The sequence below is a fragment of the Spinacia oleracea genome, chromosome 3 (assembly GCF_020520425.1).
Source record: "Spinacia oleracea cultivar Varoflay chromosome 3, BTI_SOV_V1, whole genome shotgun sequence".
Taxonomy (NCBI): Eukaryota; Viridiplantae; Streptophyta; class Magnoliopsida; order Caryophyllales; family Amaranthaceae; genus Spinacia; species Spinacia oleracea.
In genome coordinates, this window is record NC_079489.1 from 32908367 (window position 1) to 32935342 (window position 26976).

General features: G+C 36.4%; 1 long non-coding RNA gene and 1 pseudogene across 1 annotated transcript; one reads left to right on the top strand and one right to left on the bottom strand.

Annotated features, from left to right (window-relative positions):
* Positions 1–25244, top strand: part of LOC110804169 (trans-resveratrol di-O-methyltransferase-like) — a 30394-nt pseudogene extending 5150 nt beyond the window's left edge.
* LOC110804170 (uncharacterized) lies at positions 19681–20993 on the bottom strand. Its single transcript, XR_002537652.2, has 2 exons — positions 20433–20993; positions 19681–19950 (listed from the first exon to the last, which is right to left on the bottom strand). It is a non-coding gene; the product is annotated as an uncharacterized lncRNA (long non-coding RNA).
* Positions 25245–26976: the final 1732 nt, after the last annotated feature.

Sequence of the window (26976 nt, forward strand, 5' to 3'; positions counted from 1 at the left end):
TTTGTCCTACTGTTGCCTATTATTACAACCACTATCATCCTTGGTACCCTATATATTTTTCTCCTAAAAACATTATTCACACTTTCTTTTTCATTTCACCATATTTATTTGATTCGTTTTTTGTTGTAATAAAATTTATATTAGTACTTTGAAGCAATTGAATTATATTGAAAGCATGCTTAAAATTTCATTAGTGTATTTATCTATTTGAAAAATATATATTAAAAAAATTAAATAAAGAATAAATTTTTTTTAAAAAATTATTTTATTTAGTCAATATTTATTAGAAAAATATAGAAAGAAAAAATTAACACAATAAAATATTTGTCTAATACTAATAAGAAACAAAGTATGTCAATGTCCTTAATGGTCATTTTACATATTAAACAGCTAACTGTTGGGGAATACAGTTAAACATACATAACATGTGCGGAACATCCCCAAAGTCAGAAAACATGTATAAAGCACAGTTTAAGCATACTTACATTTGAAGCGTGTTTTCCCGAGTATTGTATCAACGAACACGAACAAAGAACTCCACTTGTCGTTCATCTACTTGGTTCACCGACACGTTCAGATCCGTCTTGATTATTGTAGCTTAAACAACACACAAGATTTTTTCTTTTCGGGATGAACAGTTTTTGAGCAGAGAGAAAAACTGAACAACGTAATTTTGGGAATTAGGTTTAGGGTTACTGGAAACTGATTAATGTAGTGTGTGGAAAAAATATAACTTAAATGTTATATTAGTGTAACCGGCCAAAGACCAAAGGGCCTTGACCGGCCACACTCCACACGCGAGCACAAGCCCCCGCGCACAGCCAACACACTGCAGGCCGAAGCCCACAACGCGCAACCGAGCAGCATGGGCCGTGGGCCTTGCGTGCTCGCTGCTGTGCTGCTGCGCGTATGTGCGCGCTGCCACGCCCTTGCGGGATGGCTTGCTTGTTGCTTGCGAGCTCGCTGGCTCGTTGTGCCTTGCGCGCATGGCTCGACGGGCCGGCAGCTCCGATGCGGCTCGTATTCACGACTAATGCCTTAAGGCTATCATTTATTGTATCGTATACGACGAATCACCGTCGTACGATACGATTATTCGTTTCGCCCAGCTTACGAATATTCGCAATACGATATACGATTCCGATGCAAGGTCGTATCGTATAATACGTTTTCCAAACTAATTCCCGAAAACCTATTACTCCCTCCGTCCCAGAATAGTCGTTACACTTACCTTTGCACAAAGTTTTAGGTGATAAGTGGTTGTTTGGTTATCAATTGTTATTTTATTGAAAAAGTGGATGTGTTAGGAGTTAGTGGGGTATTTTTTTTAATTGAATGAGAGAAGGGGTAGGGACAAACAAAAATTTAGTGGGAAGAGAGAGACAATATAATAATTGTGGGGTTATTCCTTATTTAGAAGTGTAACAACTAATCTGGGACGGACGAAAAAGGAAAGTGTAACAACTAATCTGGGACGGAGGGAGTAAATGAATTTCCGATTTATTTAATCCGGTGATCTGTTACATGCCATTGGTGTGACCTTGTAGGTTCAGTCAAGAGTAAGTTGTGATCCTAATATAGATTAGAACTCACTGATCGGAAGCATTGCTCCAGCTAGCTGTTCCGATCACTTGATCTTACTTAGTTAATTGTTTGCAATTAATATGAACCTTGGTATTAGACTTAATGCACCTTGGGTGAAGGACATATTTCCTTCACTAACAACTATCAACTAATTTACCAAACACTTTTACACAAACAACTAATGCAACCAGCTAGTCAAATCAGCTAATGCAAATAACTAACAGCTAGTCAAACCAGCTATCAGCTATCAGCTAACAACTAACAACTCTTAACCAAACAGGGCTAAGAAATTTAGAGTTTTAATAAGAAAAACGTCTCTTATTTCTCCAAAATTCATTTCCCATCAAAATTTATGGGCTTTAGAAAAGCGGAATGGTTCTAGAGAAAAAGAAACGTTTTATGCCCGTTTTGAAACGCGTTTCGGTGTTTCAAAATGTTTTCGAAATGGCTGGCTCTAAAAAAATGACGTTTCCATGCATCATAGATGATAACCTTAACCGGTGGCTCATCTTTCGCCGGTGATTTCTCCGACCAACGTGAAAATGGACTATGGGAAAGCATAGAGCTTAGTTTCACTATTTGGGTCTCTTGCCCCCCATCTTTTTAAAAAAAATTCTTGCAGCTCTGCATCTCTAATGTTTGTCTTCGTATTTCACACCAAATTTGCATACCAGAATATTTACCCTCACCAAACAATGGTCCAATGACTCAAATGTCTTGTAGAAGCAAACGGTTGAGATGGGTTGAGATGGAAATGATAAGTTCCAATTTTTGGGCAGTTTTGTCATTTTATATTTTGCTTAAAGATACTATTTTCTACATTTAACAATACCCATAGTTTCTAAATGCAGAAAATATTTTCTTTATACAAAACTTGAAAGGTCAATTATACCCCTGATCTATTATTGAAAAAAAAGAAAAAAATTATTCTCTTTCATGGCAGCTCCTTCACCGTGAGCCAGAATTAATGGATTGAAGATGGAAGTACAATTATTTGTTTTTTTCATTTAAAGAACAAACAAACTTCGTTAAAATCCGGATTATGGCTAAGATAAATTGCTTAAACCTGGTTACGGAGAAAGAAACTAATTAAGATAAAATTAGTTTATTTAGCTATGAATCGAAAGTAAAAATGGCAGGTTAATTCGTCAAATTTTTCGATTTGAAAACAACCACGGTAATTGGTTATATATCAAACGCAACAATAGACGATTGTCGATCTATCATTAGTTTAAGTATGAGACATGGAGATACTATGGGAGTTTTTGGAGGACCATTTTGCCGCTCTTCCGTGATGACCACCTAGGTTGCACGGAAACGTGAAATCGAAACGGAAAAGGGGATACGGGAAAACGCGAAGACGAGAAATTTTCAAACTGTAGGAACGGGGAAACGGTTTTGAATATACAATTTTTTTATTTCATTATTTTTGTAGCATCAAACTTGACCAGCTTTAAAATTCTCAATAATTTCTTCTTTATTAAGCCAAAAAAATTGATTCTAAAATAAGCTAAAAGATAAAATATAAATGAAAATGCAAAATACTTTGTAGGATTATCACGAAAATACTCTGTAATGAAATAAATGATCACAATCATTAACAAAATTTTAAAAAAAATTAATTCTTGTCCACCAAACTTCCAGCTGTTATAAGATAATAAGAGGGTCCACTCTACACCCTCTTTCTCGGATCCTACTACATGTATACCTAGTGTACAAGACATCTTGTACACCGTGCTTTTCTATTAGTTGAAATGTCATATTTATTGTATTTCATTCTCATTTTTTAATAGGTGTGATGATGTGTCAACAAATTAATGGCTGTGTACAAGAGAATCTTGTACACTAGGTGTACATGTAGCATTTTCCCTCTTTCTCTTTGTATTGTACTTCTTCTTCCTTACTTCCTTTCATCCTTTTCTTTCTTTAACCTTTCAATGGTTCCTTACTTCCTTCACCTCCCCTTTTCTGCTTCAATTACAAATGGATAACCTAAGAAATTTAGACTTTTAATTAGAAAAACATCTCTTATTTCTCCAAAATGCGTTTCCAATGCGAATTTATGGGATTTAGAAAAGCAAAGCAGTCCTAGAGAAAAAGAAACGTTTTATGCCCGTTTCGAAACGCGTTTCTGCGTTTCGAAACGTTTATGAAACGCGTTTCTGCGTTTCGAAACGTTTATGAAACGGCTGGCTCTCAAAAAATGACGTTTTCGTGCATCATAGATGACCACCTTAACCAGTGACTCATCTTTCGCTGGTGATTTCTCCGACCAACATGATCGAAAATGGACTTTGGGAAAGCGTAGAGCTTAGTTTCACTATTTGGGTCTCTTGCCCCCCATATTTAAAAAAAAAATTCTTACAGCTTTGCATCTCTAATGTTTGTCTTCATATTTCACACCAAATTCGCATACCAGAATATTCAATTGTCGTGTAAAAGCAAACGGTTGAGATGGGTTGAGATGGAAACGATAAGTTCCAATTTTTGGGTAGTTTTGTCATTTTATATTTTTCATAATGATATTATTTTCTGCATTTAGAAATACCCTTAAATAATCCAACGTTAATTTTCTTTATTGGGTTCTAAGTCTCTCAATCCGATCTTCAAAAGTTTTTCAATCCGATTCAAATATCTAGCTATTAGATAAGAGAAATCTTGAGCTTATTATAAATGACATTTTGGTGTCCTAACGTAGAATAATCTATAGTACCCTTACTCACAATTCACATTGCATTAAAAAAAAATTAATGTCACGATTTAAGGAAAGTGTGATACAAATTTACTAATTATACTATATTCCTAAGGGAAGCATTTTTATTAGAAAAAAGTCAAACCAAGATTATTTAGTGACAACAATTATTCGGTAAAAGATGCAAATAATACATGTAGTATATTCACTTTTGTGGATTAGGATAAATACGAGTACTAAAATGCTTAAATTATAGACAAAATATTTATGATTCACTTTTTAAGATTAGTAGCAAACAGTACGAGTACCGATTATATACTAGAGGTGTAGAAAAAAACCTACGCTTTACTGGGTAATATATTAATGTTCAATACAAAGTACTAAAAGTACTAAAAAGAAGTACATAGTACTCCGTTAATTACACACTAAAGATGGACCAACAAAAAATACAGTAATAAGGTTGATTAATGATATTGATTTTTTTTTTGTGAAGAATGTGGAGTCAAATCTCCTTAAATAGATAATGCAAAACACACTCAAATAAAAAAAAGCAAACCACACAAAACAGAAAATGACATCAAAATAAATAAGCTAATTAGCTAACTAGTCTACTGCTCCAGAAACAAGCAATAACTGCCGACACAAGATGCAACAGTGTAACACCTCCCAGCTCCTCCAAGTAAATAGCACGAAGGCACGGTGAAGCCGCTTCCATGAGTACAAGCTTGGGAGATAACCCAATGCCATAGTTTACCAACTAATCAGTCGATCTGTTGGCCTCTATATAAAAATGTTGGATAGTTACTTCCCACTCCTGTTTTGATGCCAAGTCCTTGCACCTTCGAATGGTGTGGTAATAAGGAGAGCTAGAGTGATTGTCCTCTAGCAAGGTGCGAATGACAATTTGAGAATTAACTTCTACGATCACTCGTTTAAGTCCTTTATTTCAAGCTAATGCCAACCATTTCAAAATCGGTAACAATTCTGCCTTAGTGCACGAAGAGACACCACCGTTAGCAGCAAACATCCCTATAATTTCACCTCTATGTCCTCTTATGACCCCCCCTGCTCCAGCTTGTCCCGGGTTTCCCTTTCATGCCCATCTGTGTTTAGTTTTTCCCAACCTTCACCCGGAAAGTGCCAAATAACATAGATACTTTGTTATCTTGGACTGCTATTCTCATTAAGACCCCCCCTGTGCGTTCCATAGCCTGCACAATCAGGCTTACCTTTCCTATGATGAACCCCAATTGGTTCACTGTAACTTTTGCCTGACGATAAAAAACCCTATTATTCCTCCACTTCCATAACCACCATAAGGTGGTGCAAAATACCACATGCCACCCCTCATCCCTAGTCTGATCAGTAGTTGTATTCCTAACAATCCATGTCCCTAGATTACTCCCAAATATCTCATAGTCATTGATCCCAGGAAATTTCCTCCATACCAATATTGCAATAGGGCACCTATGAAGAACATGGTCTATATTTTACTCTACTTCACCACACACTAAACATCTAGGGTCCTCTGTGATTTTACGAATGAACCTTTTTGCATTTGTCATTAATTTGTCATGGAGGCCTAACCACAGAAAGAACTTGATTCTCTGGGGAACCCGCATCTTCCAGACATAAGACCATTTTTTTTGTTGCTCTAAACTCCAATTCTCCCTTGATAATCTTGAGGGCAGACCTGATTGTAAGGCCACCAGAGGCCGAACCGTTCCAAAACATTGGGTCAATCTCTTCCTCACCCGCAACCAATTCAAAGGAGTAATTGCTGTAGGATATTTGAGGCAAGTAATCAACGAACTCTTCCCACCTCCACCCATGATGCGGCTCCCACATCTCTTGCACTGTCTTATCTTATTTCAAGTGCGGGTTCACTCAATGACTTCTCTAAAAGAGTGTGTTTTCCAGTCCATTTGTGATGTCGGAATAAGGTATGGTTACCGTTTCCCACTACCATGCCCACTCCTTGTCTCAAGATATCCACATTTTCCACAATACCTCGCCAAGCATTTGATTCTCCATTCTTATTCTTGAAAATGTCGAGGTCACAACAACCCTCACAACATTTATGTCTCAAAACTGGAGACCACATTACCTCCGGCTCGGCTATAACTCACCAGCCAAGTTTAGTGAGAAACACATCATTCAACTGCCTCATAGACCGGATACCCAGTCCACCCTTCTCTTTCCTTCGTAACTGTGTCCCAAGAAACCAAGTGCATCTTACAACCCTCATCAATGTAGCCCCAAAACACTCTGTCAATATCATCACATGTAGTCCTCGGGATTTTAGTAGTTTGCATCACATAATACGACATTGGACTAATCGTGGACTGTACTAGTGTATCCCTACCAGCAAGAGAGATCACTTTGGCCTTCCAGCAGACCAATTTTCCATTGATTCTGTCGACAAGGTACTGATATTCCCTCTTAGATGTTCTACCATTAATGGTAGGAACTCCTAGGTAGATTCCCAGATCATTGGTCTCCTCCATCCTTAGTTCGCGGCACACCAAATCACGTACTTCAGTTTGCGTATTTCTTGAGAAAACACTCTTGACATCGAAATACTCACCTTACTACCCGATTCATCAAAAAATTAGTCTAAACAAGCCATGACTATTTTTTGTTGATCAACCGATGCCTCACTAAATAATATCAAATCATATGCAAAAGCCAAATTAGATAGTTTTGGGCCTCTTCTTTCCCCAATCTCCCTCCATGCTCCAGATTGAACCGTGCTCTCGATTAATTGTGTCCGTCTTTCCATACACATTACATAAATTTACGGTGATAACGGATCACCTTGACGAATCCCCCTAGTTGGAGTGAAACTCTCTGTAGGTTCCCCGTTCCAAAAGATTTGCAATGAAGTACATGCAATACATTGAATAATCACTGCCAACATATTTTGAGGAATGCACATCTCTAGCTAGTAACGTACTCCATATAAAATTTAACCGCAAACGATCATAAGCCTTCTCAAAATCGATCTTAATAACCATATAACCCGAAGCTCCTTTATTTTTACACATAGTATGTAGCATTTCTTGGACGATAACAATATTATCCGTGATATGTCTCCGAGGCACAAAACTATATTGAGTAGGGGAAATCATGCTTGGTAGGATCAGTTTCAAGCGATTAACGATAATTTTTGTGGATGCTTTGTAGACTATATTACATACCCGAATCGGCCAAAATTGGGACACTACCTGTGGTTTATCCACCTATGGTATCAGCACGAGAAGCGCCTTGTAGAGAAAGTCTCGTCCATTCACCACATCTAGGACCAACTTTGTGACATTAGGACTAACAATATCCAAATATCTTTGATAAAATAAGGGCTGGAAACCATCCGGGTCGGGAGCCTTAAATGGTTCCATACCCTTAGTTGCATTGACCACTTCACAATTCGCGTACGGTCGATTGAGTTGTATCCAATTCCTTCTTTGATAATACTGGGAAGTAATTAGGCCTAAAGTTGTTACCTGGATAGTTTGGAAATTCTTCAGTAAAAAGACCCTTCCAGTAATCAACTACCATGCCCTTGACTGCCTCCGTGTTCGAAATCCACCTTCCCGTATTATCCGGTAGCATCTCAATCCGGTTGTGATTACGTCGAATAACAGTAGATAGGTGAAAGAATTTAGTGTTCCGATCACCATCCTTGATTGCTTCCAATCTAGACTTTTGTAACCAGAGCATTTCATCTTCATGTAGGACATCTTCAAGTTCCCTTTGAAATTTTCTTTCTAGTTTAATCAAGCCCCTATCCCAGCTTGCTGACAGTTTACATTGGACTCCTTCAATCCTTGCCCACAATTCTTTATTTTTACGAAAGATATTGTGAAACTCTTCCCTATTCCATCTATGTAATTTCTTGCAAACTCCCTTTGAAAGGGAATTATTGGGGATGTAGCAACCCAAATCTTCTCGACAAACTCATCAAATGCCGTATGGCTAAGTCATGCCGCTTCAAAACGGAACGGCCTAGTGGCAGTGGCAACCGACGAAAATCCACTGGAACTGACTATGATAAGGCAATGATCAGAGTTTCTCCTTGGTAGGTGCTTCACAGATCCTTCATCGAACCTCATTCTCCATAGTTCATTGCATAAAAATCTATCTAAACGGGCTGCTTTATAAGTGTCAGCAGACTCTCTTCAAGCCCAAGTGTGGCTTGGGCCTGAGAACTTAAGATCAATTAGCCAATTAGATTCCACCCAATTAGCGAAATTCCAACACCAATCTATTCTTCCATACTAACCATATCAATTAAGTCACCTCCCAATAACCATGGTTAACTGAGCCAGGACTTGCGTAAATCGCCGTGAATACCCATGGCTCTACACTATTTTTAAAATTTCTATTGTGAAATGTTGTGCATTAGTATCTAAAACCCTAACCGTTAACTCCTCTGACCTCCAAAATAGCCATATACCACCTCGAAATTCCTGCGCATCTACTGGAAATTGTCATGAAAAACCAATTTTATTACAAACCTTTTGGGTTGTTTCACCACTTTTGTGAGTTTCAACAAGAACTAGGATGAAGGGTTTGTTGATCCTCACAATTTCGATTATCATTGTCATGAAATTCTGACTACATGCACCTTGCACATTCCAAACCATGATTTTAACAAACATATTAAACATATTAAATCAGGGGTACCTATCAGAAACATTCAGAGGAATGTTAGGCAGAATATCCATGAAAGCGTCCCATAGGTCGTTCATGGGGTGAACTAACTCCAGTAGGAGTTTTACTGTGGCCATCAAATCTAGTGAATCGTATCTAGGTTGGAGATAAAAATCAATTTGAATCTCCACCTTGTGTACTAGTGGATTGACATCCATGATGAATTAAAAAGTGATACCGCAAGTGCACGGCGTCTGTTGTTAGCAGATACTTAGCAAATACGGGTCGATCCCACACGGAGACAAGTTCTATTAGTTTTTTCCCAATTATATAAACTATTTCAATAAACGAAATGTGGAATTTGGTTTACTAGCTAATAACTAAAGTAATAATATAAATGCGTAATTTATCAATGAACTAAAGGTTTAGGGCGCATGTTCGGTTCACCATGCTTATACCAATCCAAGAACACAAATCAATTCGACATTGAATAAACTAAGCCGGGTAATTAAAGTACATGTTAATCCTACGGTCGGGTCTTAACACTTTCAATCCAACACATGCAGTACGGTAGCTAGCATAATCAGAATTGCCAATTGCACCAATTAAGCCTCTAAGAATATGATCTTTCAATTCTAATTCCTATTAGCTAGATAATCAATCTATGATATTGGCCAATTACATGAATCAACAATTAAAACAAATCAATTGGAATTACTCAAGCAATAATCTATAAATTTACAAATTTTAATGCATAACAATCATGGTATAAATATGGCTTACCTTACTTAGCCCTAGATAATGACTACTCGCTCATAATTGAATTAATAAACACGGAAGAAATAATAAACATGAATTTCATAATCAAATGACAAATTAATCTAAGGAACGAAAATAATAAGAATGAATTAAAGCAAAAGAAATTCTGAAATTACTTCTAGATTGATGAATGAAAGAAATAAGGAACTATCGTTCAACAATGGAAGAGAGAAAAAATAAAATAAACGTCTACTGAGAATTCTAGCAAAATAAAGCATGAGGGAAATGAATTAATTCCATTGAAGTATTTATAGTTTCTATTTTCTAAAATAAATAAATAAATAAATAAATCGTCAATGATTGGCCGATGGACGATGACGTGGCAATGAAATCCGAGCACGACCAAGTCACCCAAGCGACACATAAGGGCGTGCCGTGGGCGCATGCACTCGCAGGCCGAAGGATCCCTCGCTCGAGTCGAGAGATCGCTCGTTGCATTGTTGGGAAAAGCATCTCTTGCTGGAATCAAGAGATCGCTCGCTGGGGCGACGAAGGGCTGGTGTGCGCTAGCTAGCTTGCAAAGTGTTTAGCGCACAGGGAGAGCTGGTAGCGCGAGATCTCTCGTTGGCCCGAGAAGCATCCCTCGCTGATGGCGAGGCATCGGTCGCTGTTTGGCGAGTCATCCCTCACTGGGGGGTTGCTGCATGTGGGCGCGTAAAACAACAAGAAATGGGGTGAGTTGGCTGTGGGCATGTTGTGGGCTCATCTCACAGTCGCGTCACCTTTGTTTATGTAATAACTCTCGTTCTACAATGCCCCTAGGGACGTGTGACATATCGTTGGAAAACTCTTTAAGATTACTTTCTAGAAAAATCAAAATCGTCTCATTCCAATATGTAGAACTTTAGATATCATCAAAAGAGTGAACGCTTTTCCGTTTTGATGCTTAGAAAAATAATGTTTCGCTTCGTTGTTGACTCAAAAGTTATCCTGAGAGACATGTAATGATCCTCGAGTCAACATCCCATTCGTTCATCATCCAAATCAACTTCGAACAATCCGAAAGCATCCAAGTGACTGTAAAATCACCTGAAATATTAAAGAAAACACAAACGGAGCGTAATAGAGTATAATAACGACAACTTATGCAAATGTGATTCTAAATGCAACTAAAGTGAGACAAATGCCTAGAAATGCAACCTAAATACATCTAAAATGCCCTATACAAATGTGATTCACCAAATTCTCCCAAGCTAGACTGTTGCTTATCCCCATGCAACACTAAACCAAAGACAGAGAAAAGTGACGCACATGACTTTCATCAAACCATGATGAAACCAACCCAACTCTCGAGCAAACAATCAAACAGAGTTATTGAGACAAAAATATAGATCGGATACAAATAGAGCCATAAAGCATCATGATCCACAATTGAAACAACCAAGCTTAGTCACAAACTGCTCTCAATCAAGCTAGTCGTCGCCGCATACCTTTTAGAATATAAATATATGATATAATGTAGGTAAGATGACAATATCAAGAAACAATTTTCACTCAATAACAAAACAAACATACCGAATGGGGCTAGGTACAAAGAAAGTGTAGGATATAATTTGGGAAAAGGTGAGAGTAAGGTCCAACTTGGGAACCAAGGGTGAACTATATGTGTCGGCGTGATAATGCCGAAAATCCAACTCCATCGAACCATGAACTCAAACAATCAACCAAGTTATAACCAAGGGGAAGAACATAATATAATGTCAATGATCTTTCTTCAATCCCTTTTCCTGGCCTTCAAACTATATACAAAATGAATAACATATTTTTTTCTTTTTCTATATTTTTTTTAAATAACATAAAATGATGAAAACGAAAGTACAAAAAATAAATGATATTGCTAATTGTTACAAGCTTGAGTGCTAATGTTTATATACACCATTTCCGGACCACAAATCTAAATATAGCCTCGAACCACAAACTATTGGCTTAGTATGCCAATCAATCAACATCAAAGAAACAATTACGAACACTGAAGATCCTGCAAGCTAGACTCGGGACAAGTAACCAACGGGGATAATAGGGCTCGATTTTGTGGAGTTAAAAAGAATAAATGGACAAGGCAACAACATGGGTATGAAAGGAAGGAACTGATGTTTCTAAATTCGTCCGAAGGCTTCCTGAGAGAATGACCTCTGTCATACGCGGCATGCGCGAGTTGCAACTAAACTACTAATAAATCTCAAGCAAAAATCATACGATAACAAGTCACACCAATCACACAAACCCATAGTAAGGTGACCTACAAGATAATTGGCTAGCTATTCTTGACGCAAGACCGACATCGATCTTACCGCATACCATTTAATTGGTTCATACAATGCCAAGCAGTTATCAACGTATAGCACACTGACTGAATTTCAGAATCATAGTTAAGTTCAAAAGAAGCTAAAGAGAATCAAGTAAAGTCCGGACACGGTTTGAAAGTCAAATACACAATGCAGGGTATAAAAACATATGAATGCAAGTAAAAATACAACTAAGTTGATCAATATTACTAGGAAAGCAGTACATTTTTTTGTTGCACGTAAACTCCCACCCCTAATGGATGGTACAAAGCGTACAACGCCTACAAAAGAGATAAAATTACACTAAGATGTAGACGCCTACATTTATCCATAGGCCCAACACGGTGTGTTCGATGATGAAACCAAACACCGCTTGACTATGCTTTCCTAAAACATGCAGCGAACGATCCAGACTAACTGACAATCCCGTAAGCCACATTTCCATTTTTAGAAGCTACTCCCTCCGTCCCAAATTAGTTGTTACACTTACCTTTGCACAAAGTTTTAGTAGATAAGTGGTTGTTTGGTTATCAATTGTTATTTTATTGAAAAAGTAGATGTGATAGGAGTTAGTGGGGTATTTTTTTAATTGAATGAGAGAGGGTGTGGGGACCAAATTTTTTTAGTGGGAAGAGAGAGACAATATAATATTTGTGGGGTTATTTCTAATTTAGAAGTGTAACAACTAATCTGGGACGGACGTAAAAGAAAAGTGTAACAACTAATCTGAGACGGAGGGAGTTCTATTTATAGTAACTGCCATACCTGAATGTTACCCAGAATAGCAGCCACGTAAGATAAAATATCTAGTGTTCGGATCGCTTTACGATTCATCATTAGACAAGAGCTAAGATTCGTTGTCCGACTCATGCTCCTAAAGGTTAGAAAACGTGATAAGATTCGGTGAAAAACCGCAAAGACTGGTACAAGTGAAGTGAAACACCAGCGCTGGAATTTTCCAGCGATGGCTGGACAAGCGTCACAAATTTCCAGCGCTCAAACCACCACCGCTGAATAAATCCAGCGCTAAAGTTTGATTCTAATATAGTCACGCAAAAGATAAAATTATCCAGCTGTCACATAGAGCAGATCTGGCGCTCAGAATGCCTGGGCTAGAAATAACCAGCGCTCCTGAGTCAGAAAATTCTCTTTCCGAAATTTATCTTATTCTGGCCTATTTTGCTATACATAGGGCCTCTGAAAACCAGAAAAATACACAACAATTCCAACCCTAAACCCTTAAGCTTGAGTATTGACCGAAGCTTTCTAAGTCCCAATTCGTGTGTCTGTCGTATTTAACACATTGTTAAGCATACCCTGCCCACACGACTTCCTGATCGCTGAATCATGTCGAAGTGCTGCAGAAACCTAAACACAATCCTAAGCCCCAAAATAATCAAAACTCTGGAAGAATCTTGTCCCGTAATTAGTAAGTCGGAAAGTTTGAAAGCCAAACGGAAACCAAAAGAAGTCAAGTGTAAGTGTTCTTTAGAACCGCAGTAAAGCCTATGCTTTGCTGTAACGTGAATTACCTTTTTATTGCTTTCCCCGCCATATAAATCTGTTCTTTTATTCACGCCTAAATCAGATAATACTCGGACAAACCGGTTTATTGTTAAGCCCCTTTAATCAATCTAAATCAGCTTTTGACGTTTGTTTAGTAAATATCTGTGCATTAAAATCAATCAAGAGTAGTAATGTAGCATAACGCATGTCCCATCATCGTCACAATTGAACTAGTAAGGACTGCACCGCGTGGGCTAATGCTGGGCACTTCCCGTATTAGTAAACTTTCCCCGAACTCTCAATCTCTGCTCCGCTGGATGTTACGTTGAGGGATCTCCACACTAGGGATCACAAGGGAATCTATGGCCGTTGTGATTCACACATGTTTGCACTCCAGGAATGTCACGATAACCGGGTTTATTCAGTTTTCTTAAACTGAATGGCTACTCCTAAAGACTAGTAAAAAGAGGCTAACGCCCACAGTTAGTCCCTGTTTACTTAATATGCTTTCCATATCCAGAAGAGGGAAAAATCGACACCCTCACATAAGAGAGAAATAAAGGATAGAATATCCCTCCCCCAAGCTAGAATGATGCAGTGTTCCCACTGCACAAAACACGACTGTAAAACCGAAATGAGGGGAAGTGAAAACTTACAACTTCACCGATCAGGGGCACCAAACCCGGTGCCATCGAGTACCGAACCTCTTACTCCTACTGTTGGACTAGCATCACCAGGATCATCATCACCTGTAAAACCTTTCAAACCAAGTGCGTTATTTAATTTTTTTTTAGAATACGAATGAGGAAACTTAGCATTAGAGGCAATAAAAGAACATGACACTTCTTGCATTAGACCTTTCATCACATGAGACAAGCTAAAGGTCACCTTGTCATTCCTTTACAGTCAAGGTTAGTTTCCCTTTCTTAACATCAATACCTGCCCTCGCAGTATGAAGGAATGACTTTCCTAAGATTATTGGAATTTGGGTGTCCTCTGCTATGTCAAGCACAACAAAGTCTACAGGAATATAGAATTTACATACTCTTGCAGGGACGTCTTCTAAAACACCTAAGGGGTATTTAATAAAATGGTCGGCCATTTGAAGAGTAATGGTGGTACATTTTAATTCACCCATGTTTAAGTTTTTGTAAATAGATAGGGGGATGACGAACACACTAGCACCTAAATCACATAGAGCCTTATCAATGAATAAAGAACCTATATGACAAGGGATGGATAAACTATCGGGTCCTTTAGTTTAGGAAGAGACTTCTTTTGTAATATAGCACTACAGTCCTTAGTTAGAGCCACTCTCTCTACACCAAAAAGATCCCTTCTCTTAGTGATTAATTACTTTTAATATTTTCCATACATAGGAATCTGAGATATTAAATTAGTGAAAGAAATCGCTACCTCAAAATTCTTGACCATAGCCAAGAAATTACCGAACTGTTGATCAACCTTTGTTTTTTGTGTTCGGTGAGGAAACGGCAGTAGAAAAAGGGGGAGAATCAGTAACCTTCTCCTTACCGCTTTCCTTCTTCTCTATTTCATTCTCAACCAAGTAGTAACACCCGGGGTTTCAACCCCTACTTCCACAGTCTTCCTTTCAACATATGCCTCTTCACTAGACTAATGATCACCCTTTGACTTATTTTGTCGATGAGGAAATGGAAATCGAGGAACAAAAGGGGGAGAATCATCAGTAACCTTTTCCTTGACTCTTTCCTTCATCCTTCTAGCCTCATCTCTCCCCTTTTCAAGATCCACAAAATTAGTAGGTACCGAGGGGGAACCATATCTACCACTCAGAAGAACAATGGAACAAGCCCTCTCTCTAGTGTGATCTTGAGAAGAAGTAGATTTCCCTGTAATTTTACCCGGTTTTGGCAAAGTATCGGCGAGTTGAGCAACTTGATTCTCCAACATTCTATTTTGATTCTTCAACTCCTTTATGCTCTCATCATGGTTCTTTTGAGCTATATCTATGTGGTCTTCTGCATATTTGCAATGAGCTTATACAGATCACCCAAGTTAGGCTCTGGAGTAGCATTGATCTAAGGAGGTTGTTGTTGTTGATAGCCTTGGTGCGGCGGTCTATTAAACCCCGGGGGAGCATTATGTGAGGCTCCTTGTGGAAATGGAGGCCTACAAACATGTAGCTGAGGTGGATGGAACTGTGGTTGTGACCATTGTTGCTGGGGTTGAGGATTTTGAACATTGTTGCTCCGATATGAGAAGTTTGGATGATTCCCCCCAACCTGGATTATATGAGTTGGAATATGGGTCATCGTGTTGCCTCTGCTGAAAAGCATTCACTTGCTCCATTTGCGTGGTATCCTGCGGACTATAAGAGAACTCATGACCAAAATGACCTTGGATGCCACATACTTCGTAGTAAGAAGTTATCACTTGAGCTACACTAGACATATCATTGATACTCATTGAGGAATTACCAGACCGAGGAGCCTTCAAAGAATTGATCTTTAAGTTCAAGGCTTCCACTTGTGAGGATAATAGAGAATAAGCATCAACTTCCATTTTTCCTCTTTTAGATGTGGTTCTGGAGGTTCTATAATGATTAGCAGCAAGATTGACAAGGAAATCATAACCTTCAGCCACTTCGTTGTCAAGAAAAACACCCTCAGCAGCAGAATCAACCGTGTTCTTTGTTTCATCTTGCAAACCATGGTAGAAAATCTGAGCCAAGAACCATTTTTCAATATTGTGAGGTGGACACGACCGCTACAATGCCTTGAATCTATACCAGGATTCTCGAAGTGACTCTCCAGGTTCTTGCGTGAATGTAGTCAACTTGTGCCTTATTTCAGCAGTCTTGGTGGGTGGAAAGAATTCTTCCAGGAAGGTCTATGAAATAACACTCCACTTTGTCTCCTTGACATCGTTCAACCATGTTTGAGCCTTATCACGAAGGCTAAAACCGAACAACATAACTTTCAATTGTTCTTGAGTGACCCTTGATGCTTGATAGTACCACACAATTGGTTGAACCTTTGCAGATTGTTAGTGGGTTCCTCAGATGGATGACCACCGTATTGATTTTGAGATACCATGGAGATTAGAGAGGGCTTGATCTCAAAGTTGATTGCCTAAATAGTTGGCATTGTGAGCTCAGTCGGAACACTGCTCGAGGAAGGCAACCCATATGATTTAAGGGATTTAGACATCGTGTGACTCGGTGGAGTCTGTGAGTCTTGAGACCTTGAATGCTTCGTCTTCTATTGTTTCTTTTTTAGTTGTCGAAGAGTCTTACCAAGATCGGGATTGGGAGGAACCAAGGTACCCGTTCTAGCAGACCTGGGCATAAACAACAGACAAGAAACCACAGTGAAATTTTGCTTAACTGGAACTAAAAGTTACAATGAGGCAATGGAAACAGTTCAAATAATCAAACTAAAACTAATAGAATCTAGCCGTCTCCTCGGCAACGGCGCCAAAAACTTGATGAATTAAAAAGTGATACCGCAAGTGCACGACGTCTGTTGTTAGCAGATACTTAGCAAATACGGGTCGATCCCACAAGGAGACAAGTTCTATTAGTTTTTGCCCAATTATATGAACTATTTCAATAAAAGAAATGTAGAATTTGTTTTACTAGCGTATGAACTAAAGCAATAATATAAATGCGTAATTTATCAATGAATTAAAGGTCCAGGGCGTATGTTCGGTTCACCATGCTTATACCAATCTAAGAACACAAATCAATTCAACAATGAATAAACTAAGCCGAGTAACTAAAGTACATATTAATCCTACGGTCGGGTCTTAGAACTTTCAATCCAACATATGCTGTACGGTCGCTAGCATAATCAGAATTTCCAATTGCACCAAGCCTCTAAGAATATGAAGTTTCAATTCTAATTCCTATTAGCTAGATAATCAATCCATGATATTGGCCAATTACATGAATCAACAATTAAAACAAATCAATTGGAATTACTCAAGCAATAATCTATATTTACAAACTTTAATGCATAACAATCATGGTATAAACATGGCTTCCCTTTCTTAGCCCTAGATAATGACTACTCGCTCATAATTGAATTAAGAAACATGGAAGAAATAATAAACATGAATTTCATAATCAAGTGACAAATTAATCTAAGGAACGAAAATAATAAGAATGAATTAAAGCAAAAGAAATTCGGAAATTACCTTTAGATTGATGAATGAAAGAAATAAGGAACTATCGTTCAACAATGGAAGAGAGAAAAAATAAAACAAACGTCTATTGAGAATTCTAGCAAAATAAAGCCTGAGGAAAATAAATTAATTCCCTTGAAGTATTTATAGTTTCTATTTTCTAAAATAAAATAAATAAATAAATAATAGAAGTCGTCAATGATTGGTCGATGGACGATGACGTGGCAATGAAATCCGAGCACGACCAAGTCACCCAAGCGACACATAAGGGCGTGCCATGGGAGCAGGCACTCGCTGGCCGAAGGATCCCTCGCTGGAGTCGAGAGATCGCTCGCTGCATTGTTGGGTGAAGCATCTCTCGCTCGAGAGATCGTTCGTTGGGGCGACGAAGAGCTAGTGTGCGATAGCTGGCTTGTAAAGTGTTTAGCGCAAAGGGAGAGCTGGTAGCGCGAGATCTCTCGCTGGTCCGAGCATCATCCCTCGCTGATGGCGAGGCATTGCTCGCTGGTTGATGAGTCATCCCTTGCTGGGGGGTTGCTGTGGGCGTGCAGAAACGGAAAGGAATGGGGTGAGTTGGCTGTGGGCTTGCTGTGGGCGCATCGCACAGTCGCATCACCTTTGTTTATGTCATAACTCTCGTTCTACAATGCCCCTAGGGACGTGTGACCAATTGTTGGAAAGCTCTTTAATACTACTTTCTAGACAAATGAAAATCGTCTCATTGCGATCTGTAGAACTTGAGATATCATCGAAAGAGTGAACACTTGTCCGTTTTGATGCTTAGAAAAATAATTTTTTGCTTCGTTGTTTACTCAAACGTTATTCCGAGAGATACGTAATGATCCTCAAGTGAACATCCTATTCTTTCATCATCCAAATAAACTTTGAACACTCCAAAAGCATCCAAATGACCGTAAAATCACAAGAAATATTAAATAAAACACAAACGGGGCATAATAGAGTACAATAACGATAACTTATGCAAATGCAACTCTAAATGCAACTAAAGTGAGACAAATTCCTAGAAATGCAACCTAAGTGCATCTAAAATTCCCTATACGAATGTGATTCATCAATCCACCTTTGTAGGTCATTCTGTGATATAATCGATGTACGTTGAGAAGGGTAAAGGCATGTTCACTTCCAACGTTATCAGAATATCTCTGGGGTTCATGGTCTGGAGGTTCATTAGGTCGAACAAGTGGGCTTTCTGGACTCAGTGGTTGGTTCTAAAGTATTCTCTTTCACGGTTGTGTACGGACTGCCAATGTTTTCCTTTATAATATACTCCTTCTCTTCCCTTGTCACATTAACCAAATTATTAATGGTAACACTTTCACGTATTGGTGATTCGGGTGCCTTCTAATTCGATTGAGTCAAATTTTCCCGTTCAACAAATTCTCCTTCCAATTATTGAAAGATCTCGTCCCTTGAAAAGGCTAGTTGTGATTAGTTCCTAGGCTCACCATACTGGGATTTCCTTCCATAATTTCATCCCTTAACAATCTGTTGACCTGCATTATTATATTCCTTGCCAAAGAGGCAATATTCTCATCCAAAGTAATTGATTCTAAATGAGGATTTATTCGGCTTTCTTCGCTATTTTGTGGCACAATCAAGGTATTATTCTTCTCCAAAATTAACTCAGAGTCAACATTATTCTCTACTTCCATGTTTTGACCTTCCATATATTTCCCTTTCACATATACTGCCTCCTCAATTTAACCTAATACTACATACCTCGACCCACTACTAACCGGGTGTGGGTTAGGATGCACCTGTCCAGCCCCTTGTGTGCGAACGTGGCCCCGTTTCCCGTTAACACCCGAGTTTCCATGACTCTTAGTACGTGTAGTTCGTGTGTCTATTTTCCAGGGCCGTCTTAAACATTTCGGAGGCCCTGTTATGATCTTGTTCAAATCTCAAGAATAGGCCCCCTAATATTAAAAAATTGCGATAATCAAAATCCAAAAATTGAGAAATATTGAAATCCACTTCTTTATGCTTTCGTTTAGAAGCCATATTACAAGAAACTAAGTTAATATTCTAAAAACTATTTAACGAACAATAAAATACATAATACTCTTCCCTCCAAAAAAAAAAAAAACATAATACTCAGTAATAAAATGTACTTGAAAGTAAAAGACGGACCAATGCAACATGGTGATTTTTAGCCGATTGAACAATAATTTCCGGATGAAAAATCAATATCTGCTCCTCATCTTTAGCGCTCCTAATCTTTAGCTTCAAAGTAAAAGAAAGAAAAAATCAGTATAATGAATAAAAAGAAACGATCAATTGAAATTACAACAACAAAAATAATAGAAATTACAACAAAATTAACTGGTTTTAAATTGGGGTTTGTTCGGAAATATCAGTTCTTCAATAATGAAAACAAATAGACAATTGATAATTTCATGACATCGTCGATTATCCTTAGTACTCTGCACGCCTTTGTGTCCCCAACACTCCGTATCAATCTTAGGATCGTATATTTACCTAACTATTATGATGGTTAATTAGCTGCACCATATTTTTCTTTAGCTTTTTTGTTTTGTGGGAAAAGAAAACTGGGTTTGATAGCACAAAATTAAAAAAAAAAATTGTAATTTACAAACATTAAAATTGTAAAATTGTAACTAATAGGAAATTACAACCATAAAAAAAGAACGAAATTAAGAAGAAGAAAAAATTCATAAACTGATAAATGATAAGCACGAAATTACTTGTGCCTCTGCGATTTTGGTTCTTCATCTCCAACAAATCCCCAAATCTCACCCCTTTTCAATTCTAATCAAATAGAGGATCCAATTATCCAAATTATCAAATGAAAATCCAGATGAATTTTTCGATTCTTCCATTCAAATTTAAGAGTGATAAATCGAAATTGATGATTAGAGTATGGAAGGATTGAAAATAAGATTATTGGAATTGGGAATTTGGGATAATATTGGAAACAAGGAGTAATTCAGGGGAGATAATGGAGCGTTGAATTCTCTAGAAAGGAAAGCGTGGGGAGTTGAACTGATGAATTCGCAGAATAGCAGGGCATTCATTTAATTTTTTTTTATTTTTAAAAAAAAAAATGTATGTTAGGGCTTTGAAAATGGGCCATCTTTTTTTTGGTGGCCCTGTGCTGTTGACCAGGATGCACATGGCCACCACCGGGCTTGCTATTTGCTTTGTCGTACCTCTCTTAGGCCATTGAGGAAATTTTCTAGGTGTATGTTGGACCAACATCCAAGCCTCGTATTGCCCATCTACTTGAGGTCGTCCTACCGTCTTTTCGGTCTTACGATTGATAGCTAGCCCCATTGTTTTCGTGGTTACATTACCACTCCAAACTTTGGACATGAGTCGTCCTTGTGGCCTTAATTCACACATTTGAAACAAATCTGGAGGAGACCTTTATATTGTATTATCTAGAATTTACCATTTAACCAAAACTTTGAAAGCAGAGGCTTCGATAAGTCAACCTCGATACAAAACCAAATGTATTGTCCTATATCCATTGATTTAGTATTTTTATCAATACGAACTACCTTACCAATTTTTTCCCGTATGCGATGGAGGAACTTCTTATCAAAGTATTCCACTGACAAATTTGAGATTCTCACCCAAACCGTCAGTGTTCGAATCGGTTCTTCGCCTAGTACAAAATTTGATACCCATTTGCGAATGGTGAGGTAGTTATCCCCTATCATCCATGACCCTTAGGTCATGACAAAATCATAGTCTTCCCATGGACGTAAATCTGGCTACATAAAATGCGCACCATACATTAGTGAGTGCGATCTTTCCCTCAAGACTCCACATGAGTCTCAATATTCGAATCAATACTGCATAGCTTAGTTTCTTATTAAAAAATTTGATTATAAGGGAGAATTTCCATGGTCTTCGAAGCCTTTGCTTTTAATTTTTGATAGTAGTATCACAGGACATCATCTGAAGACTCATCTTCTTCCCCAACCGCAACATGCATCTCTATATCATGCCTCATTCCCCTACCTTGCGCTATATATGGCTATATGACACGTTGGTGTTTCGCTATGTCGAACCCAAAATTGGTTCTACGCGATACTCATCCATAGACTCCATTGGGATTCCACCGTCATCCACAATATTGTGGGGAATCCTCTCATTTCGTTTAATCTTTTTGTTCGAACGGTGAATTGAGTCCATTTCTTCGACAGACAATTCCTTTTCTTTTTGGGTGCTCTCCATAATTTTAATGATGTTGGTAAAAAAAAATCTTGGAATAAGGATACCATGGTATTCAAGATCGAAGGTCAAAATGGATGGATAAATTAATACCGCATTTTGATCGAAGGTAGATACTAATACCTGATTTCTTTTAAGGAAAAAATAATATCTGATTTAGTTTTATAGTTTTATTGATTCGACATAATGTGTTTTGATAAAAGTGGTAATTTGAGAGTAACAATATTGTGTGACCTTGCACACTACATTTTAGGATGATTATCTACTGAAATAACATTAGTACTTCAACATGTTTCAATCTACTATATCTAAATGGTTTTATGATTTTGTTTAGGTCATATTGTATATAAAATTAAAAGGGAATTTTTTTACGCCTAATGTACGTAATCCGATCATGAAACCTTCGGAACCAAAAACAAAATTGTGGGTGTTATCCACACAATTGAATATTTTAATCAAGAACATTCCTATAATATTAGTTACGTGTTGCAAATCGAATGACCGAAGGAGTGCATATGGTTAAACAAGTGTACCGCGAGGAAAAAATAAAAAAGTGAAACACACTATTTTATATGTTTAATTTCTTTATTTTGGTACTACAGTTTAAATATTTCGTCATGCAAGGGCATGGGTATTACATTGTTTCACTATTTTTATGTTAGTGCATGAGATGATGTCTAATTTTTTTAGATGAACTTTGTGAACAAATTTTCTTGCCTATTTTTTTTGGTTTTTATTACGATTTTTAATTATTATATACTCCCGCACGCATATAAGACTAGTGTACTTATGTTAAAAGAAGGGGAAACCCAAAATTCTTCCTTAAAAAAACTAAAAGATAATAAATATTCATAACTCAATGAGCTAAGTTAAATTGTTATTTATATTCAATAACAATAAGCATTAGTTCTTACTAAAAAGAAGGCATATAAAACTAAATATCTTCTCGAAATAAGTCATCCGCTCATCTTCCATGCACTCCTTATAAATTAACTAACAACCATATTTGTTATATCACTTACACAATAAACTCTATGTAATCATATATTTTCAGAGGTAATGTGTGTTTTATTTTATGTGTTTATTCTCTTTTTCTATGGCTAAGTTTCAATTTTCGTCAATTTATTATGTATATTTTAATAATTGGTTTGTTTTACTATTTCCATTATAGTATATGTACATTATCACCATCTTTGATTGATCTTTAAATGTTGTTAGATTAACTTAGTAATAACCTTAACATATACACCTTACATAACGTGGTTCTATATATATATATATATATATATATATATATATTACACTAAGAAAAAAATTATGAATGCGCATATATAATTAAAAATTTTATAATATCTGAGTTATTGTATGAGGACTGACGTGCAATGTAAGTTCTTATAATACTTTATAAAATACTCTTGTACATAGAACGGGTTGAAATACTAATTAGATTAACATTGACAAAAACCACAACCACAACACCCCCCCACCACCAACCTCCAACACATTACCGGCCTAAAAATCTAAAATAATGTACATAAGGCCCCAAAATTTGTAAATGTTTGAAAGGAAATAATAAAATAATTTTTTTCAAACATTGCATCCGCCTTTTAGACGAACATATAATTCAAAAACATGACAAGGCCGACTCTTCTTTGTTTTCAACAAAATGTGTTTATATAACCAAGTGCATAATGTTTACAATGCACCCTGCTTTTAAACAAACATATAATTCAAGTTCAGAGAATATATTAGTCAAAAGTGTATAATATATGCTCCACATGCATGTACGTGTACAATGAAATCATTCTCCATGTTCATTAATTATGTTCTCAATGATTGTTTGTAGGGATGCACAATGAGCATTGTTTACCCAAATAACAAAGACTATATAGTGTGTAATATATGTTCCACGTGTACGTGTACAATGATATCATTCTCCATATTCATTATGTGCTCAATAAATGTTTATCGGGATGCACAATATATAAGTTAATTGTTTAACCGGAGGCATGATCCAAATTATGCACAACACCTCTTCATCTTTTTTTATTCAAGAAAATACTTATTCAACGAGCATTCATATGTATGTTACAATTCTTCATTGTTGTTCCTTAAAAAATTACTACACCCGACTAAAAATATTTTTTAACACTTTTTGTTTTATTTAATTTCATAATGTTATTTACATTGTGATTTATATTATACTTGGATATAAAAATGTACCATCTTATCTTTCTTACCCAATAAATTCTACATCTTTTCTCTCACTTTTTCTTACTTTATTCATTTTTTTCGTACACCTACTCATATTTTTACATTATCTCTCTTACTTTATCTACAGTTTATTATGCCTACCCACCTTTTACATATTTTATCACATTTGTCTTAATATTTGTGCAAATAGTAACTATAAAGGTCATTATAAAAAGGAATAATAGTAAGGGAAAAAAGTTTAAAATCTATGGCATATTCTTTTATCATAAGTCGTGTTCTTTTACCTATGTACTTGTATTTTTTTAGTACACCATGCTCAATATACATCTTTGTCTATATACTACCCACACAATGGTTTAAAATTTAATTTTCTTTTCGTTGTATCATTTTGGTGTCATGTAACAAGTAACTCAAAGTATAGTAATATCTACTTGTTGCAGTGGATAATGCACAATTGGAGTGATGATAATTGCATAAAGATACTTAAGCGATGTAAAGCATCAATTCCCAACAAAGATGATGGAGGCAAGTTGTTGATCATAGAAATGGTGGTAGGGATTCCAAATGACAATGCAAATCACTCTCAATCCCAATTTCTAATGGATATGCAAATGATGTCCGCCTTGGGGGCAAAACAAAGAACTGAACAACAATGGAAACATCTCTTCATAGGTGCCGGCTTCGGTCACTATAAAATATTACCGATTCTAGGATCGAGGTCAGTTATCGAGGTTTATCCTGCATAAGCAAGCTTGTTACTGATCTCTTGGCAACTTCAACCTTAATATACTGGATCAAGCTGCAGAAAAACTAACTTTGGGATCAAGCCAGCTCATCGTTTTAAAATACTTTTTTTTACGAACCTTTAAGATACTTCATTTCGTTGCTTTCTAGTTCAATTTTCAAGAAACTTTGGAGAACTGCTAGTTCATCAACGCTTAATGCACTGTTGAAAATAATAATAAGCCAAGTCCCGTTTACACTATTTGTTTATTGTCTTTTATGGCTCTCTCTACACTAAAAAAAAAAAAAAAAAACTACAAGGAATGAGAATGGCTATTATGCGAAGATCAAAGAGGCCTTGTCATAAGATCTTCTTTCATATGTCACATAAACATCCACTAACAATTAATAATTCAGATTCTTGGTATTTACCCTGTTTGGTAATTAACTGTTAGTTGTTACCTGGTTTGAGTATTTGTTAGCCTTTTATATTAGTTGTTTTGACTAGCTGATTTAATTATATGTTTGGTAAATTAGTTGACAGTCGTTAGCTGTTTAATATGTAAAAGGACCATTAATGACATTGACATAAAATAATATAAGTTGGTATGGTTGTAGATAGTTTCAGACAACATCAGGAAAAAATTGTCACTTAACAACCAATTCTTCAAACTTGTAATACAAAATTAAACTCTTATATTTAGCTTTTTTTCAAAATTTGCTTTTATATCCAACAACTCTTTGTCAAACCTCTCATAAACAAACAACTTTATTAGCTTTTTTAAATGGTCAAACCACTAATTCACCTGAAAAACTGTATTTTCTACAAAACCCTCATAACCTACCATAACCCCTGTAATACCCCCATATTTTTATGCATTTTTATTAATCATTTTATCCATTTTTCAATATATATTTGGTATTAAATTACTTTGGAGGGAAACTATTTAAATATTTCTGGAGAAAATATTATTTTTGAAACTTATATTTATTATATTATTTTCATATTTTATTTAATTTTAAAGTAGAATTAAATTCCTAATTATATTTTGAAGAAAAAGAGTTTTACTCAACTTAACAATACTTTTATAAACAAAATAAAATAAAATTATTTGTAGTATTTTATAAAACTATTTTTATATGATAAAATATTTATGAGACTATATTTAGGATTAATTTGGAAAAATAAAGTAACTCTACTCAAAATTGTATTTTAATGGTTTTAACAATTCAAAATTTCATAAAAACCCAAATATTTCAAGAGCAATTATTAAAATTTCAAGATAAATCCAAAATGTTTATTCAAGTCTTCGAATAAAATTTCAAAATTTGCATACTATTTAAAATCATTTTTACTCTAAATCGAAAATCACCACAATCATGACTAGATTAAATTTTTTATTCTAGCTAAACACCAACTTCAAATCTATCTCTTAGGGTTTAGGTCTGACCCTAACCCTAATCCTACAGCTATAAATACCCCGTCTCTCATTCATTATTATTCAAACCAAAAGTTGAGAGCTTTCTCATGTCCGTTCATAAACTTCTTTTTCTCTCTTTGGCTCTAAACTTTCTTACATAAAACCCAAATACCACCACCATGACACCCCCGTAGTGCACTTCCTACCGCCTAAGTCTACCCCTTGGTGTTGTGACTTCCATAACCCAATTGGTTTCAAAACCTTCTCTTTATATGACCAGTTTTAGTAATTAAATTCTTTTAAATTAGTGTCGTAAATTTTAAAAGTGTATTTCAAACCATATGTTTTGAAATTAGGATTAATGGTATTGTTGTTATAAAATTAGGATTAATGGTATTGTTGTTATACATGTATAACGCATGAATAAAATTCAAGGCCATTGTATTTATTGTTATGAATTTAATTGTTCGAATCGGGATTTAATTAGGATTTTTTCTATAAATGGGCTAGGATCGCGTGAGGGACATATAGGCCGAACGATTAAAACTTTTTGGAAGTTATAAGTTGAATCAAGGTACGTGTATGTGCCTAGATTATTATATGATTGAAATCTACGTATGGTTTGACTAATCATTTTGAGTTATTAATTGTTTTCAAATTAAAATTGTGAATTAGCGACTTCAAATTCTTT